At 41.6% G+C, this 14,810-nt stretch overlaps 1 protein-coding gene and 1 long non-coding RNA gene across 6 annotated transcripts in view; one reads left to right on the forward strand and one right to left on the reverse strand.

Annotated features, from left to right (window-relative positions):
• The window catches only part of LOC122424498 (myelin associated oligodendrocyte basic protein), a 43,631-nt gene extending 35,438 nt beyond the window's left edge, over nt 1–8,193 (reverse strand). For 4 of the 5 annotated variants that reach the window (XR_006264449.1, XM_043442363.1, XM_043442365.1 and 1 more), the window contains exons 1-2: nt 8,046–8,193; nt 4,274–4,351 (exon numbers count right to left, since the gene is read on the reverse strand). The gene's annotated coding sequence lies outside the window, so the exon portion shown is untranslated. The remainder of the gene's footprint in view (nt 1–4,273; nt 4,352–8,045) is intronic. The other variant, XR_006264450.1, reaches the window with a different exon arrangement.
• LOC122424505 overlaps nt 1–14,810 on the forward strand; it is a 94,246-nt gene that overhangs the window by 66,245 nt on the left and 13,191 nt on the right. The window lies entirely within an intron of this gene.

Genomic DNA, 14,810 nt, shown 5'->3' on the forward strand with positions numbered 1-14,810 from the left:
CAAATCCTCTGCTGTGAAAACCATTACCGCTGAGCAGCAAATTCATTCCACATTCACCACCTCCCTTAGAGATCTTGAATGTTTCTTAAACCTTGCTAATTCTCAGGTCAGGGGCTAATGCTTGCCTCTGAGAGCAGCTTTACATACCAAAAGACAGTGCCTTCCGTGTTTGTCCACAGCAGCAAAAACACAATGAGGGGAAAGAACTTTGCTTGTAGCTACTAAAGGCTGTCTCTAAGGATGGCTTTATCCATTTGTCCTTGTTTATTCATCTGTCGCCTTAGCAACCAAAATGTTTACTAATTAGTACACTGAATGTTGAACAGTAGATTCTTGTTGGGAAACCAGTGCCCCGGTAATGGAAACTTCATACAGATATTTATTTTGAATCAGAGTGCTTTTCCACAAAGAGCAACATCCTGCCAAAATCCTACCCTGATTTGAGGAGCTGCTGAGGCTTGAAAACATAACAGTAATAAGAGGATGCTGCTGTCCTGAAGTTGGCAGCTCGTTTTTGAAGACAAAGCCCTCACTGTTTTACTTTGTTTCTAAGCTACAAAGACAAATTAAAGTGACCCAAGGACCACACTGCCCACAGACCACTATCTCACAGATTCATGCAAAAGCCCTTTCTGATTGAACAAACTGTACCTAATCCCAGCTGGGATACCAACCCAAGGTTGGTCTCCTAAGTGCACAGATAATATTTTTAGCAGTTTGAGGGAGAATGGCTACATGTATATGTATGGCTGAGTGGCTCTGCTATGCCACTGAAACTATCGCAGCACTGTTAATGGGCTATGTTCCAATATAAAATAATAAGGTTTTTAAAAGATTGTATGTTTAGCAAATGTTTTAGGAGTCAAAACCTGCCTTATTATAGTGGAGCTAAACAGACATGTAAGAAATACAGTCATTTTCTGAAAGTAGTTTTAGTAACACAGTGTTCATTTTTTTTTTAACATCTAAAATTACAGAGTACATTGTTTTAGTTTATCATGGGAATTTACACTAGAATTGAATGTGAATGAATAATCTCATACTTTTCTATAGACAAGGGCAAGCAAATCCAGGAGGAGGAACCAAACGCATAAGCCTGTCTCCTCATTTATCCATTCCCTTACTCAAAACCACAGAGACTCTTCCCAGTTACAGAGCAAAGTCCTTGCTTCTTAGTTAATGTGGCACATAAGACTCTTCGTCATCTGGCCCCTGTCCAGCTTTCCCCCTTCTCTCCCTTCCCCACACCCACACACTTCTGTAGGTTAGAAACATCATCCTATGATCAAAAGGTGTGCCTTTGAACAAACTGTTTCCTTTTCCTGGAATGCCTTTTCCCCATGGAGGCTGTGAAGTAAACTCCTATTCACTCTAAACAACCCATGCAGTTGGTTGGTTGGGGTGGGCTGGCGCGGCCGGGGTCGGGTCGGCAGGGGACCACCCCCCGGCCAGCGACCCGGCACCGCAGGGGGCATTTCCAACGCGGCAGTGCCTTCTGATTGAGGCGCAGCCCGTGGACTGTGTGAGGCCGGTACAGGTCTTCCCCAAGTCGGGTTGCTTGGGAATGCAGCCCAAAGTGGGTGGTAAACTCCATCTAAGGCTAAATAACAGCAACAAGTACCGTAAGGGAAAGCTGAAAAGAACCAAACAACCCAGCTAAGGTCCCAGCCCAGCAAAGGATCCTCTCTCCTCTGGGAGGTAATGTGTAGGTACTTCCGTTGGTGAGCACATCATACTGTGTTGTGATAGTGTGGCTGTGTGTCTGGATCTCCTCTTGGACTCTGTGAGGGAAGGGTATCCTCCCTGACTAAATCCTCAGGATTCTGCCACTGCTGCTTCTGCTCAATGAATGAGTATTAACTGGGATCAAATTACAAGTGACCCCTGGGATGTCCTATAGGACTCAAGTGGCTTTTGTCAGATTCTCAGCAAGGCTATTTTAAGAATTAAGACCTTAACATAAAGTGGTTATTTTATTATTATTTCATTTTTTCAAGGTGTAAAAAATTGTCTTTCTTAATCCAGTGTTTGTGATATAACAAATAAGGATAATATGTTTCTCTTTCTCTGTGAAAATGATGGGGTTCTAGATGCACACAAACATAGGTAACACAAATCCTCTCTCTTGTAATTCCTTCCAAAATGATGGAGAAGGAAACCAATCTTCCAGATTTGCATTGTCTTATTTAAAACCCTAAATGTTGATTTGGCCTGTGGTCATAGTTGGGTGGTCGAAGTGCTAAAGAAGAGAACCTAAATTAGCTGACTGACAGACTTATTGCTCCACTGAGACCCTTTAACATGCTTTGGGTTCTGCCTCGGGTTTTCAAAGGGCATTAGTCTCAGGGAGTGCAAGAGACCAGGCCAGAGATAAGCCGATTGTCAACCACACCTTTTCCCATATTTTGTGTCCAAGGTCACCATCTGACCAATAGCAGTGAATACTTGTGGACTTTCCTCAGTTTGATGAAATGCCACTTATCTTTGTTCCATTTTGCAATTTGTATTTACCATATTTTATTGAATTCATTCACCTCTTCCAAGAGAAGCAAGAGCCGTGGAGTCTAACTCCAAGGTATATAGTTTGAGCGGCTTAGGTCAGTGATAGAAGCCTCTACTGGAGGAGAAGTTTTGAGAGGAGAGGCTGAATCATGAGTTCAGTCCTAGGTGCATTCAAGTTGAAGTGTTTGAGGGGCATCTAGATGGAGATGTCAAGTGGAGAGTTCAGAGAAATCTCAGCAGGAGATGGAGTTCCAAAGTTGCTAGAGTGCAGGTGGTGACTAAAGCCTTGGGATGAATAGACTTGACGAGGTGGCAGATGGTGGGCTGAGAGGAGAGCGTGGCCGTGTGCCGGGGCACTGCCACACTTGCAGGCCAGGTGGAGGGGCAGAGTGATAAAGGAAGAAGAGAAGAGTTAGAGAGGAAGGCGGGAACCCAGAGCGTGTGGTATCGTGGGAGCCAGAGGAAGGAGTGTTCAAACAGAGGGGGTGGTCAGAGCTGTATGCAGAGTGATTCTGAGATGTGGTGAGACAGAAGACTGTAAAGAGTACATTAGCGTAAGTAAAAGGGAGATATTTGGTGAATGTAACAGGAACTGTCTCCACAGAGTGGTTGAAACAAGTTACATTGATGGCCCAGTCGAGGTCACTGAGCCTCATTGTGTTTTTCTCCAAATGTTCTCAGCAGCCCGGGTGGAGACACAGAGAAGACACATGGGTTCCTCCAGGGTTGGGCTTTGCTAGAGACTTTGCAGAAGAACGATTGAAGTGATAAACCCTAGAATCTATTGATAATAGAAAGAAAGGTAGAAATGAGTGATTGTTGAATGGATGGGTGAATGAATTGATGAAGGGGTAAGTAACTGGATTCATAAATGGATGGGGAGATGAAGGAGCAAGTCAATCCAAAGCATCTGGTGAAAGAATAGTTGTAGTGGGGTCCTTAACAAAGTTGAAAGAAAGGAAGGTTGTGAATCAGATGCTAGATGTTTGCACGATTTGATTCAGAGAGGGTTGTTTCAAGCGTTGCTAAGTTCCAACACGGCAGTGGATGGATGCAGCAGAGTGGATAATTCACTGGAGTGGTGAAGAGTTGATTCACACAGAAACTAACGTCATCTAAGTGGGTGCAACTGAAATGGACAGGCAGTGGGGGAGTAGGGAATCTGGTAACAAAACTAGCAGGCAAAGACAAGGAGTGACTGGGAAGTCAGATGAAGACTGACCCGGGGAATGCAGCACAGCTTCAGGTTATGGAGCAAAGAGGAGAGAGTGAAGGGGCAGCGGATGTGGCGGTGGGGAGGGGGGGAGGATGCTGCCTTGCTCTCAAATCTGGAGCTTCTTGGAGTGTAAAATGGTCCTCACTCGACAGGCTGACAGATGAGGCATTGTTCTCGGAAGACTGGCTGGATTCAGTTAAGACAATGAGATGGACAGAATCTCCGGAGGAGAGTCCAAGGCTGTAGGGGATGAAGTCTCTTTTTCCACTTCGCTATGCACTGTGGCGCGGGGCTTTGTCAGAGGTGAACAAACGGTGGCTTGGGTCACAGTGCCTCTGATTGATACAGGGAAGTGTTTTTTCATGTTTCTATTCCCCAAACCCAGAATACTGTAAGACACCTGGAATCATTTTCTAAAGCGTGTAACTCTTATTGAAAGTTTGATTGCCCCATCTTTCGCTGATTCTACATTCCACTTTGACATTCTGAATACTAGTAATCATTATACTGTAATTTAGTTGCTGATCCAAAAGAGTGTAAGAGATTCGTTTGTACCTGTATTTTCATCCGTGCACATCTGGTGAATAGATCTCTGTTACGAGCTTCTCTTGGTATCATTTGCTTCTTTTTTCCCTAAAAAATGAAGCAGTAGAATGTATTCTGGTTAATTTAGGGTTTTGCTAACTGAAGTTGTAGTTAACTCAAGTGTCTTAATCACAGAGCTTCACACACACAGCCCCAGGAAGGATCATGATATTTCATCTAGATACTGTCTGTCAGATAGAGGATGGGCTAGGAGGGGATATAATGACAAAATTACATGCAAACTTTTTAAAGTCCACCTTATCATCATAGAGGGAAAATGCCATATATCCAGTTAATTCACCATCACTAGGTAAAAAATAGTCATTTCTCTTAATACACCTGAGCTCTACAAACCTGATTTTTGCTTATAGTACTAATAAAATTCCAGAGTCCTGCTCTAAAAATGCTAATCTTCATAATTAAGTAAAGCACCTCAAGAAAAGATTTGAAGGAATGTCCTCCTCCCTTACAGCTCTGGAAAGAGATGTGGTTTTTGCATTGTAAACTCAGTGAAGTATCCTTTGACAAGGTAGCAAATTGAGAACTTCTAGAAAATATCAATGTAGTTTTATCATGCACTACAGAGATTTATGTGACTGTTCATGTCATTTGTCCTTAATACATCTCAGATCTTGGGGTCTTATAAAATTGTGAAGATTCTAGACACAAAAATAACCTCCAGGAAAAAATCTGTAATTCTAACTGGTTGTCTTAGTTGATACTTTTTCTAGTGATAATGATGTAATTGGCAACTTCTGTCTAACTGTATAAATCTTTGTAAGATTTTTCTGTCAAATCAGATGAAGATCACTAGAACGTTCCTCTTCTCCCAACTACTTGACAGAATAATTGAAATCATATGACTCTACAAGCTTTCTTACTTAAAAAATTAATCATGATCTACTAACAAGTATTGAACTTACAGTCCCACTGGAAACAACCACAAAAGCTGAACAAAATATGCAAAAGAATTGTTTGCAGGCATTGGAGAGCAAATATTGCAGGGCTTTGATCCTCGAGAGAAAGGAAGCAAGAGAAGATTTCCCCTGGTTTTCTGCCTAAAGATAGTTTTCAAACTGTCCTACAGGGAAAAAGAGCCTAAGAGTGGAGAAGAAACAGAGATCAGAGTCAGGGGTTGCTAAGACTGCAGGGATCCAGAAGGGGTTTGGATGCAAGCAACAGATAGTAGGGACCTGCTAAGAAGATACATATAACTTTTCTCAGATCCTTGGCCAGTTCCAAAGTTGTACAGTTGCTGGGTGAAACCAATTGCAAGTGGGAAGCCAAGGGAAAAAAAAACAAGTTACAAAGAGGTTGATAATTAAGTAGAAACATCAGGGCTTACACATCACTGGGGCAATTGCGAGACCCTGGTGAACACCCGAGACTTTCAACTGAAGCCTCAGAAAGATCTCACTCTAGGGCAGGGGGCATGCCTAGGAGAAAGGACAAAGATAAATAAGCCCTAACAAGGCCTAAAACCAAACCTGGACAGGACCAAGGTGATCCTTCAGTAATTTAGCATAATCTAGAACCTCTGCCACCTACTATCACTGCTACTACAGTGTTCAACACACAATAAACTTACAGAATTGGAAGATACAGGAAAATGTTCATCATGGAAACACGTAATCCTTTAAGTCAAAATACTTCCTCAAACTCCAGGGTGATTTTAGTGGCCCAGATAAAGCAGTCATCATCGGTGAATAAGTAACGCTACATTTTCTCCAAAGCTTAGTTCCTCAACATTAAATAGCACCACGTGCAGAACCCCAAACTTGAAAGTAACTACCTAATCCAGGCAACAGTTCTATTAAAGCCATAATATATTCACTTGACCAAAGGGATTGTAATCAAGTTAATCAGTTGCCCATACTCAGATTTATGATGACTTCAGAATTTTCTCTGGGGGAAAAAAAAAGGACGATTTTTATCTGCATATCTAAAGAATCCAGTTTAGTAATACTCCCCAAACAAAGGATGTTTGTTGGGAAATTCTGGGATGGTAACTGCCAAATACTTCCGAGAGAAAGTTTTCCCACTTATAAACAAGAGGAAAGTTCTTTCTCTACCAGGCACCATGTCAACATGCTAAAGACCAGTGAACCTGGACTTCCTTCTCAGGACAATACTTTATTGAACTCTGTTTTCAGCAGATGATTTTGCTTAGAAAAGAAGGGTCACATTGATGAAATGAATACTCAGAGCAGTAGGCATGTATCCAACACACACAAAGAAACTCGATAAAGACTTCACTACATGCCTATCAAGTTCTTGTACGCATCACTGTAATTACCACTTATAATTCAAGGACAGCACTTACACACTTCAGTTGAATACTTGAGAATTGCATATAAAAGCTCTGGATTTTAAGTTTTTTGTATTTTCTTGTAAGATTTTAGGTACTCATTTAAAATCCTGGGTACCACTAGATGAATAAGACCTCGAATTAAAAGTGTGTACAATTCAAGTATGAATGTGGATATGTATGATCTAAAATACAAGCCTATCCCTACAAAACTGCCTAATTATGACCTAATCATGAGAAGACATCAAACCAAATCCAAATTGAGGACATTTAACAAAATAAGAGGCCAGTGCTGTTCAGAACTGTAGAGATCATGAGAGAATAACTGTCTGAGGACCCTTCCAGATTAAGGAGATTAAAGAGACGTGATAACTAAAGGTGATGGCTGATCCTCGATCAACTCCAAGGATGGTTGGTGAAATCTAGATGTCTATTGATTAGATGAGAGCATTTCCACAGTGTCATTTTCTGATTTGGATCACATCTGTAATTTAATCTCAAAAGGCTTAGAAAAATATATATAAGTGCATATACAGAGAGAGAGTGGTAAAGCAAATATGATATGATGTCAACATTCAAGATGGAGGTACATCTGAAATTTTCCTACTGTTGGCATTTTTTTTTTTTTTTTTGTAAATCTGAAACAATTTTTAAAATCCACCCACCAAGGCATTCTCCTGTTTTTCTAAATGAAAATGCCATTATACAGAATGGCATAGCTGCCTATCTGGTGGCCGTCTGTTCTCTGCCTCCCTGTTTTACTCACAGAGCATTCAAAATTCTTTCCCCCATTTTCCTCCTAGTATGCTAGCCAAGTTCAGTCGTTTCATTCCCCTGATACACATAATCTTTTCATTCCTTTTTCTATCAACCACAACACTGAAAATGGCTATTTTTAGGAGATTCTGTATGAGACAAAGCATTAGCATCTTTTCATTGAAAGTTGCTAGTCTACAGGGAGCAAAATTCTAACAAGATGTGGGCTTTGTTGTTCCACAAGTATTCCCCACACGTAAACCCAGCTGTATGAGGACAGAGGCTGATCCTAAATAAGAAGAGAAACTCATTTTCAAATTATGACAAGCAATAAAAGAACTGGGAAAAAAAGAAGCCAATGACTGCTATTGATCTAGCCCCAGTAACATGGGACTTCACACCCAGGAGAACCTGGGTTAAGATTTGGAGACTCTCCCGAGTCTCAGACAATCGCAAACACTAACCAGAGCCTTCCAGGAAGGCCCACTGCCCACAGCGGAATCCCCTTGGGGTCCTCTGTGCTCATTTCCTCCCTTCTTCTGTCTCCTCCCGACCTTGACTGCAATCACCTTGTCTCCCTTTGGAGACAATGAAATTGACCTGCACAAAAATGTGCACTTGCCACCAGAAAGTGAAGCGCAACATGAAACGAGATGAAAACCAGTGGAATCCCCTTACCTTCAAGCGGCAGCTGTTTGAAACAGGTTCCACGTCTGCACCAGATCCTGGGGTGGGGTTGAGGCCACCTCAATGCATGCAGAATATATAGGGGCAGATTATATATCCGGGTTTTTCATTACACAAGGTGTTTTTGATGGGTTCTCAGCCAAGATCCACTTAAAAACAAAAGCTACACAAAGACTACAAAAAGGCCACACAAAGTTTAAACAAAAGGCTAAAGAAAGACCAAACAAAAGCCAAAGAAAGTTTAAACAAAGAATGAAACAAAGGCAAAACAAAGGCCTAACAAAGACAAAAACAAAGACCAAAACAAAGGGCAAAAGAAAATCTAAACAAAAGCTAAGCTAAGCCACAACCGTATCACTCCCACACACACACACCGTATTACACGCTATCCCCACACACACGCACTAATTCTGGCCTTCCACCTCCCATGTCATCAACACTCCATGCCAAATGCCTCACTAAGGCTCACTCCACACCAACTGTACCCCATCAAACCACATACCAGGTGCAACCACACCACACACCCTTCCACTGCGCCACCCCACCTCAGCAAGCATGTCACCCCACCACGCTATACCACACCACACACCACAAGCCAAACCTACAAACCATGAAAGGAGTTGGAGTCACACTGATACATCTCTATTTTTAGGCTTCTGTTTCCATACTGTATGCAGATTAAATACACGTACACGTTGCCCTCCCTAACACACCTACCCACACAGGCCCAAAATAACATTTACACACACATGCCCTCATACACTAAACTTAACAAGAGCACCTTGGTCTAGTCACAACTGGGCTTGGATTTGGAAGATTCTGTGACAATTACCCGTTACATTCAAATTTATGCAAACTTTTGAAAAAGATCATCTCTTTTGGTACCTGATTTCTGTAACTGATGAATCTCATGCAACTAACATGGTAATATTGACTTCAGTCTGAGACATTTGCATTTTCTTATCATTGTCCTGTAACTTGTGGGTCATACCATTGAGTCCTATAGCTCTGTGCCTCTGTTAAATTTCATGGTTCCTATAAGCCTGTGCTTCTGCAAAAGTTCGTTTTATGTACTTAGAACTACACACAAAAAAAATAAAAAATAAAAAAAAATAAAAAAAGAACTACACACAACTGATTTGAAAGAGGAAAGATCACTTCTGAAACTAATCCAACCAATAGCAGCCTTGCCTCTTAAATTCCCAGAGCTCCCTGCATGACGCTTGATGGTGAGTTATAAAGGCCAACATTGCCATCAAGTTTCCTTTTAGACTCTTGTCTGTTGTATGCAAAAAAGAATCACCCAGGGAACCTTGAAAAGGCAACCTGTTGGACTGCAAACATCCAATAGAAATCTCCTTGTACACCAACTTCATGGCTAGTTAAACATGTGTCTCTGAGTAAGGAGTTATAAATGTATGCTCACTGGCTCCTGCTCTGAGGCCAGGGCTCTGCAAGTGCCGCAGTGGGTGTGTTTGAGGGCCAGGTAGAGTGGGGTGGTTAAGAGCATGGGCTCTGAGCACTGGGATGGTCACAGGACTCTTGACTCCAAGTACAAGCCCAGGGCTCGTTGACAAGCAGTGGAATGGGCAGACATGCTGGCCTTCGCATGGGCAGACCTCAGAATCCAAGTAGCTGGAAGGTTTTCCCGTTTGGTCATTCAGTCTCTTCAGCAAAGAGCAGTCTATCTTCCAGACTGGCAGGGTAGGGAATGTGGGGGAGTGGGAGTATCTTACCACTGATATTCTGTGATCAGGGCAGGCAAGGGGCACATAGGAGTATGTGGATGTTCCCTTTTCTAAGCCCTGCCCATCACCCTGCTCTCCACAGCTTCTGAGTCTAGAAATTTCTTCATAATAAACTTCCTGGAACCAGGGCAGGTCAGTGCAGTAAACCTGGAAATCTGTTCAGAACATGCACCTTCCCCACACCTTGCCGCACTTTCTGCTCTGCCTGCTACCCCAAGCCTGGAGACGAGTGGTGTTTTGACACATATTTTTGACATGACTTTTCTGGCATGGCCCCTGCTTCTCCGGACAGCCAAGCCAGTTACTGCCCTCCACTCATTTCTACTTTCCCAAATTGCGTTATAATCACCCATCTTTTGTTTAATGGGTTAAAACCTTTTAAAAAATTCTCTACTGCCCCTGTGAGAGTTTAAAAAAAAATCATTCTTTACCTTCTAAAAAATATTGTACTATAATTTTAGTAAAATTTTTTGGATAAAAGTAGATAAATAAGCTTGTATAGTTAACCTGTCACTTTTAACCAAATATATAGGTAGGTAGGTAGGTAGGTAGGTAGATAGATAGATAGATAGAGTTTTTATTGGGATATGGTGGCTCAGTAATAAAGGATCTGCCTGCAATACTGAAGACCTGGGTTCGATCCCTGGGTTGCGAAGATCCTCTGGAGGAGGGCATGGCTACCCACTCCAGTAGTCTTGCCTGGGAAATCACATGGACAGAAGAGCCTGGCAGGTTACAGTCTGTGGGGTCACAGAGAGTCAGGCATGACTTAGCAACTAAATAACAACAACATAATTTACATACTGTAATAGTCATGATTTTAAAGTGTAAAATTTAGAGACATTTAATATTTAATATAATCACTCTATACGTGGACATCACCAGGTGGTCAGTATCAAAATCAGATCCATTATGTTCTTTGCAGCCAAAGATGGAGAAGCTCTATAGAGTCAGCAAAAACAAGACCAGGAGCTGACTGTGGCTCAGATCACGAACTCCTTATTGCAAAATTCAGACTTAAACTGAAGAAAGTAGGGAAAACCACTAGACCATTCCGGTATGACCTAAATCAAGTCCCTTACGATTATACAGCGGAAGTGACCAACAGATTCAAGGGATTAGATCTGATAGACAGAGTGCCTGAAGAACTATGGAAGGACGTTTGTGACATTGTACAGGAGGCAGTGATCAAGACCATCTCCAAGAAAAAGAAATGCAAAAAGGCAAAATGGTTGTCTGGGAAGGTCTTACAAATAGAGAAGAACAGAACCTAAAGGCAAGGAAAAATATACCCATCTGAATGCGGAGTTCCAAAGAATAGCAAAGAGAGATAAGAAAGCCTTCCTCAGTGATCAATGCAAAGAGATAGAGGAAAACAATAGAATGGGAAAGACTAGAGATCTGTTCAAGAAAATTAGATAAACCAAAGGAACATTTCATGCAAAGATAGGCATAATAGACAGAAACGGTATGGATCTAACAGAAGCAGAAGATATTTAGAAGAGGTGGCAAAAATGCACAGAAGAACTACACAGAAAAGATCTTAATGACCCAGATAAGCATGCTGGTGTGATCACTCACCTAGAGCCAGACATCCTGGAGTGCAAAGTCAAGTGGCCTTAGGAAGCATCACTACAAACAAAGCTAGTGGAGGTGATGGAATTCCAGTTGAGCTATTTCAAATCCTAAAAGGTGATGCTGTTAAAGTGCTGTACACAATATACCAGCAAATTTGGAAAACTCAGCAGTGGCCATAGGACTGGAAAATGTCAGTTTTCATACTAGTCCCAAAGAAAGGCAATGTCGAAGAATGTTCAAACTACCGCACAATTGCACTCATTCCACACACTAGCAAAGTAATGCTCAAAATTCTCCAAGTGAGGCTTCAACAGTATGTGAACTGAGAACTTCCAGATGTTCAAGCTAGATTTAGCAAAGGCAGAGGAACCAGAGATCAAATTGTCAACGTACACTGGATCATAGAAAAAGCAAAAGAGTTCCAGAAAAACATCTACTTCTGCTTTATTGACTATGCCAAAGCCTTTGACTGTGGATCATAACAAACTGTGGAAAATTCTGAAAGAGATGGGAATATCAGACCACCTTACCTGCCTCCTGAGAAATCTGTATGCAGGTCAAGAAGCAACAGTTAAAACTGGACATGAAAGAACAGACTGGTTCCAGATTGGGAATGGAGTACATCAAGGCTGTATATTGTTACCCTGCTTATTTAACTTATATGCAGAGTACAACATGCAAAATGCTGGGCTGGATGAAGCACAAGCTGGAATCAAGGTTGCCAGGAGAAATTCAATAGCCTCAGATATGCAGATGACACCACCCTTATGGCAGAAAGTGAAGAGGAACTGAAGAGCCTCTTGATGACAGTGAAAGAGGAGAGTGAAAAACCTGGCTTAAAACTCAACATTCAAAAAATTAAGATCATGGCATCTGGTCCCATCACTTCATGGCAAATAGATGGGGAAACAATACAGTGAGAGACTTTATTTTCTTGGGCTCCAAAATCACTGCAGATGGTGACTGCAACAATGAAATTAAAAGATTCATGCTCCTTGGAAGAAAAGCTATGACCAACCTAGATAGCATATTAAAAAGCAGAGACATTACTTTGCCAACAAAGGTTCATCTAGTCAAAGCTGTTTTTTCCAGTCATGTATGGATGTGAAAGTTGGACTCTAAAGAAAGCTGAGCACCGAAGAATTGATGCTTTTGGACTATGGTATTGGAGAGACTCTTGAGAGTCCCTTGGACTTCAAGAAGATCCAACCAGTCCATCCTAAAGGAAATCAGTCCTGAATATTCATTGGAAGGACTCATGCTGAAGCTGAAACTTCAGTACTTGGGCCACCTGATGCGAAGAACTGACTCACTGGAAAAGACCCTGATGCTGGGAAAGATTGAATGCAGTGGAGAAGGGGATAACAGAGGGTGAGATGGTTGAATGACATCACCGACTTGATGGACATGAGTTTGAGCAAGCTTTCGGAGTTGGTGATGGACAGGGAAGCCTGGTGTGCTGCGGTCCATGGGGTTGTAAAGAGTCAGACACGACTGAGCGACTGAACGGAACTGAATAAAATCACAGGTATGTGAAAGCACTGTCACTGTCTAATTATGTAACATTTTCATCACTCTAAAAATAAATTCATACTGATTAGCAATGAAACATAATACTATTTTATGTCAGCACATAGAGTCAGACATTAAAGGAGTTAAGAGGATCTAGCAAATACTGTGTTGGCCATCACTGAATGTTAATACAAAGTGAGTGAATCATCTGTAGAAAAATTTACCTTAGGAGAGACACCGATGAGAGGAGGATGCCTCCATATTCTTCTTAGCAGGTTAAATGTGCACAAGTCACATCCACAATTAGACAGTTGTGTACCTGACAAAGTTATGTCCCAAAGCATGTGTTGTAAAAGATAGACTAGAGACAGACATTCAGATTAATGGCAATGCTATTTTTCCTGTAGAAATATGAAAAAAAAATGGCCTTTATAAATAACTGTAAAACCATTATATTACTGCAGGATAAATAATAATGAATTGATCAAATCAGAGAGAGACAAACTGAAATGTCTCTTCGTTTACCCTTCAGTCCTCACTTTCAGAGCATATCTGTCTCCTCCGAGACTTTGACCTGGACCTTACCCATTTTGAACTGTCCCCAATGTTCAGTAGTAATCAGAGGAATACGACGCCCACTGAGCTCCCAGCCATTCACACAAAGCCTCTGTGTGTTTCCAAGTTCCACACCCAATGTCTCTCTCTCTCTCTCCCCTCTTGGACTCAATCACAATTGTGTTCTGGCTAGCAGTGACCTATATGTACATTATGTCCTCTGCTTAAAGGACTGGATTTTATCCAAGTTGCTGTGTTAAAAGTCACTCTTTAGAAGACACACTTCTTCTGTTCAACTTTCTGGACCCAAACCATGGATCGATTGTATTACCCCTTGTAATCTTACCAATAGAAATGGAAAGAGTGGACATGGGGTAGCAATAAGCAAGGATTCTAGCAGAAGGAGAGATTCAGAATAAGAATGCATTGTTGTGATGTGTAAAAGAAAACCCAAGCTAAATAGTAATTAAAGTGTTAAAACCAGCTTTTACTCAGGAACTATTGCAGTAGGAGAAAAGAGGCCGCAGTATAAAACCGGGCTCAACTCCAAATACAAAATGGACAAGTGCGGATAAATACCAAAGCAGCAGATTGGAGGAGTTGATGGATGGAAAACTACTATCAAGGATAAGGAGGGCATTTGTAACTAAACTGACTTGACAGGATTCTGGTTAAAATCACAAGCTGTAATGGGCCACTGCAGGGTCCCAGATAACATGTCACCCAGCACTTCTATATATAAAACCCATGGTTTCCAAACACTGCAGGAATCCCTTCTATGCACAGCAGGCTCACAGAGTGCCATGGAATATTTAAAATGTCAAGAAAAACTCAACAATACTGGACCTCTGTCTGATATCCATGGACCAACAGCTTGAGGTAATTCACCATTTCAATAGTCCATTGTACTGCGATTTTCATATTGCTTGGTATTTTGGCTGCGCTTGCGTGGCTTACAGGATTCTAGTTCCCTGACCAGAGATGGAATCCGCACCTCCTGCAGTGGAAGCGTGGAGTCCTAACCACTGCACGGCCCGGAAATTTGCTGTACTGTGTTTTATTAGATGATATCATATTCTTTATAAGTGTGGATTTTTAGATGTTTGCTTGATAAAAAGCAAGTATTTCAAGAGAACCATGAGGAACAGGATCTGAGAATGGCATTGTCACAATTCAACTCCTGCATACAGCCCCGTTAGTAGGTACTTGTAGTTTCTAAGAATAAAAATATTAAAAATATAGCTGTTTTTTTGTTCCTTCTCTTAATTTTTTTTGGCTTCACCACAGCGTGTGAGATCTTAGTTCCTTGACCAGGGATCAAACTCAGGCTCTCCGCAGTGAAAGTGTGGAGTCCTAATCACTG

The sequence above is a fragment of the Cervus canadensis genome, chromosome 22 (genome assembly GCF_019320065.1).
Source record: "Cervus canadensis isolate Bull #8, Minnesota chromosome 22, ASM1932006v1, whole genome shotgun sequence".
Lineage (NCBI taxonomy): Eukaryota > Metazoa > Chordata > Mammalia > Artiodactyla > Cervidae > Cervus > Cervus canadensis.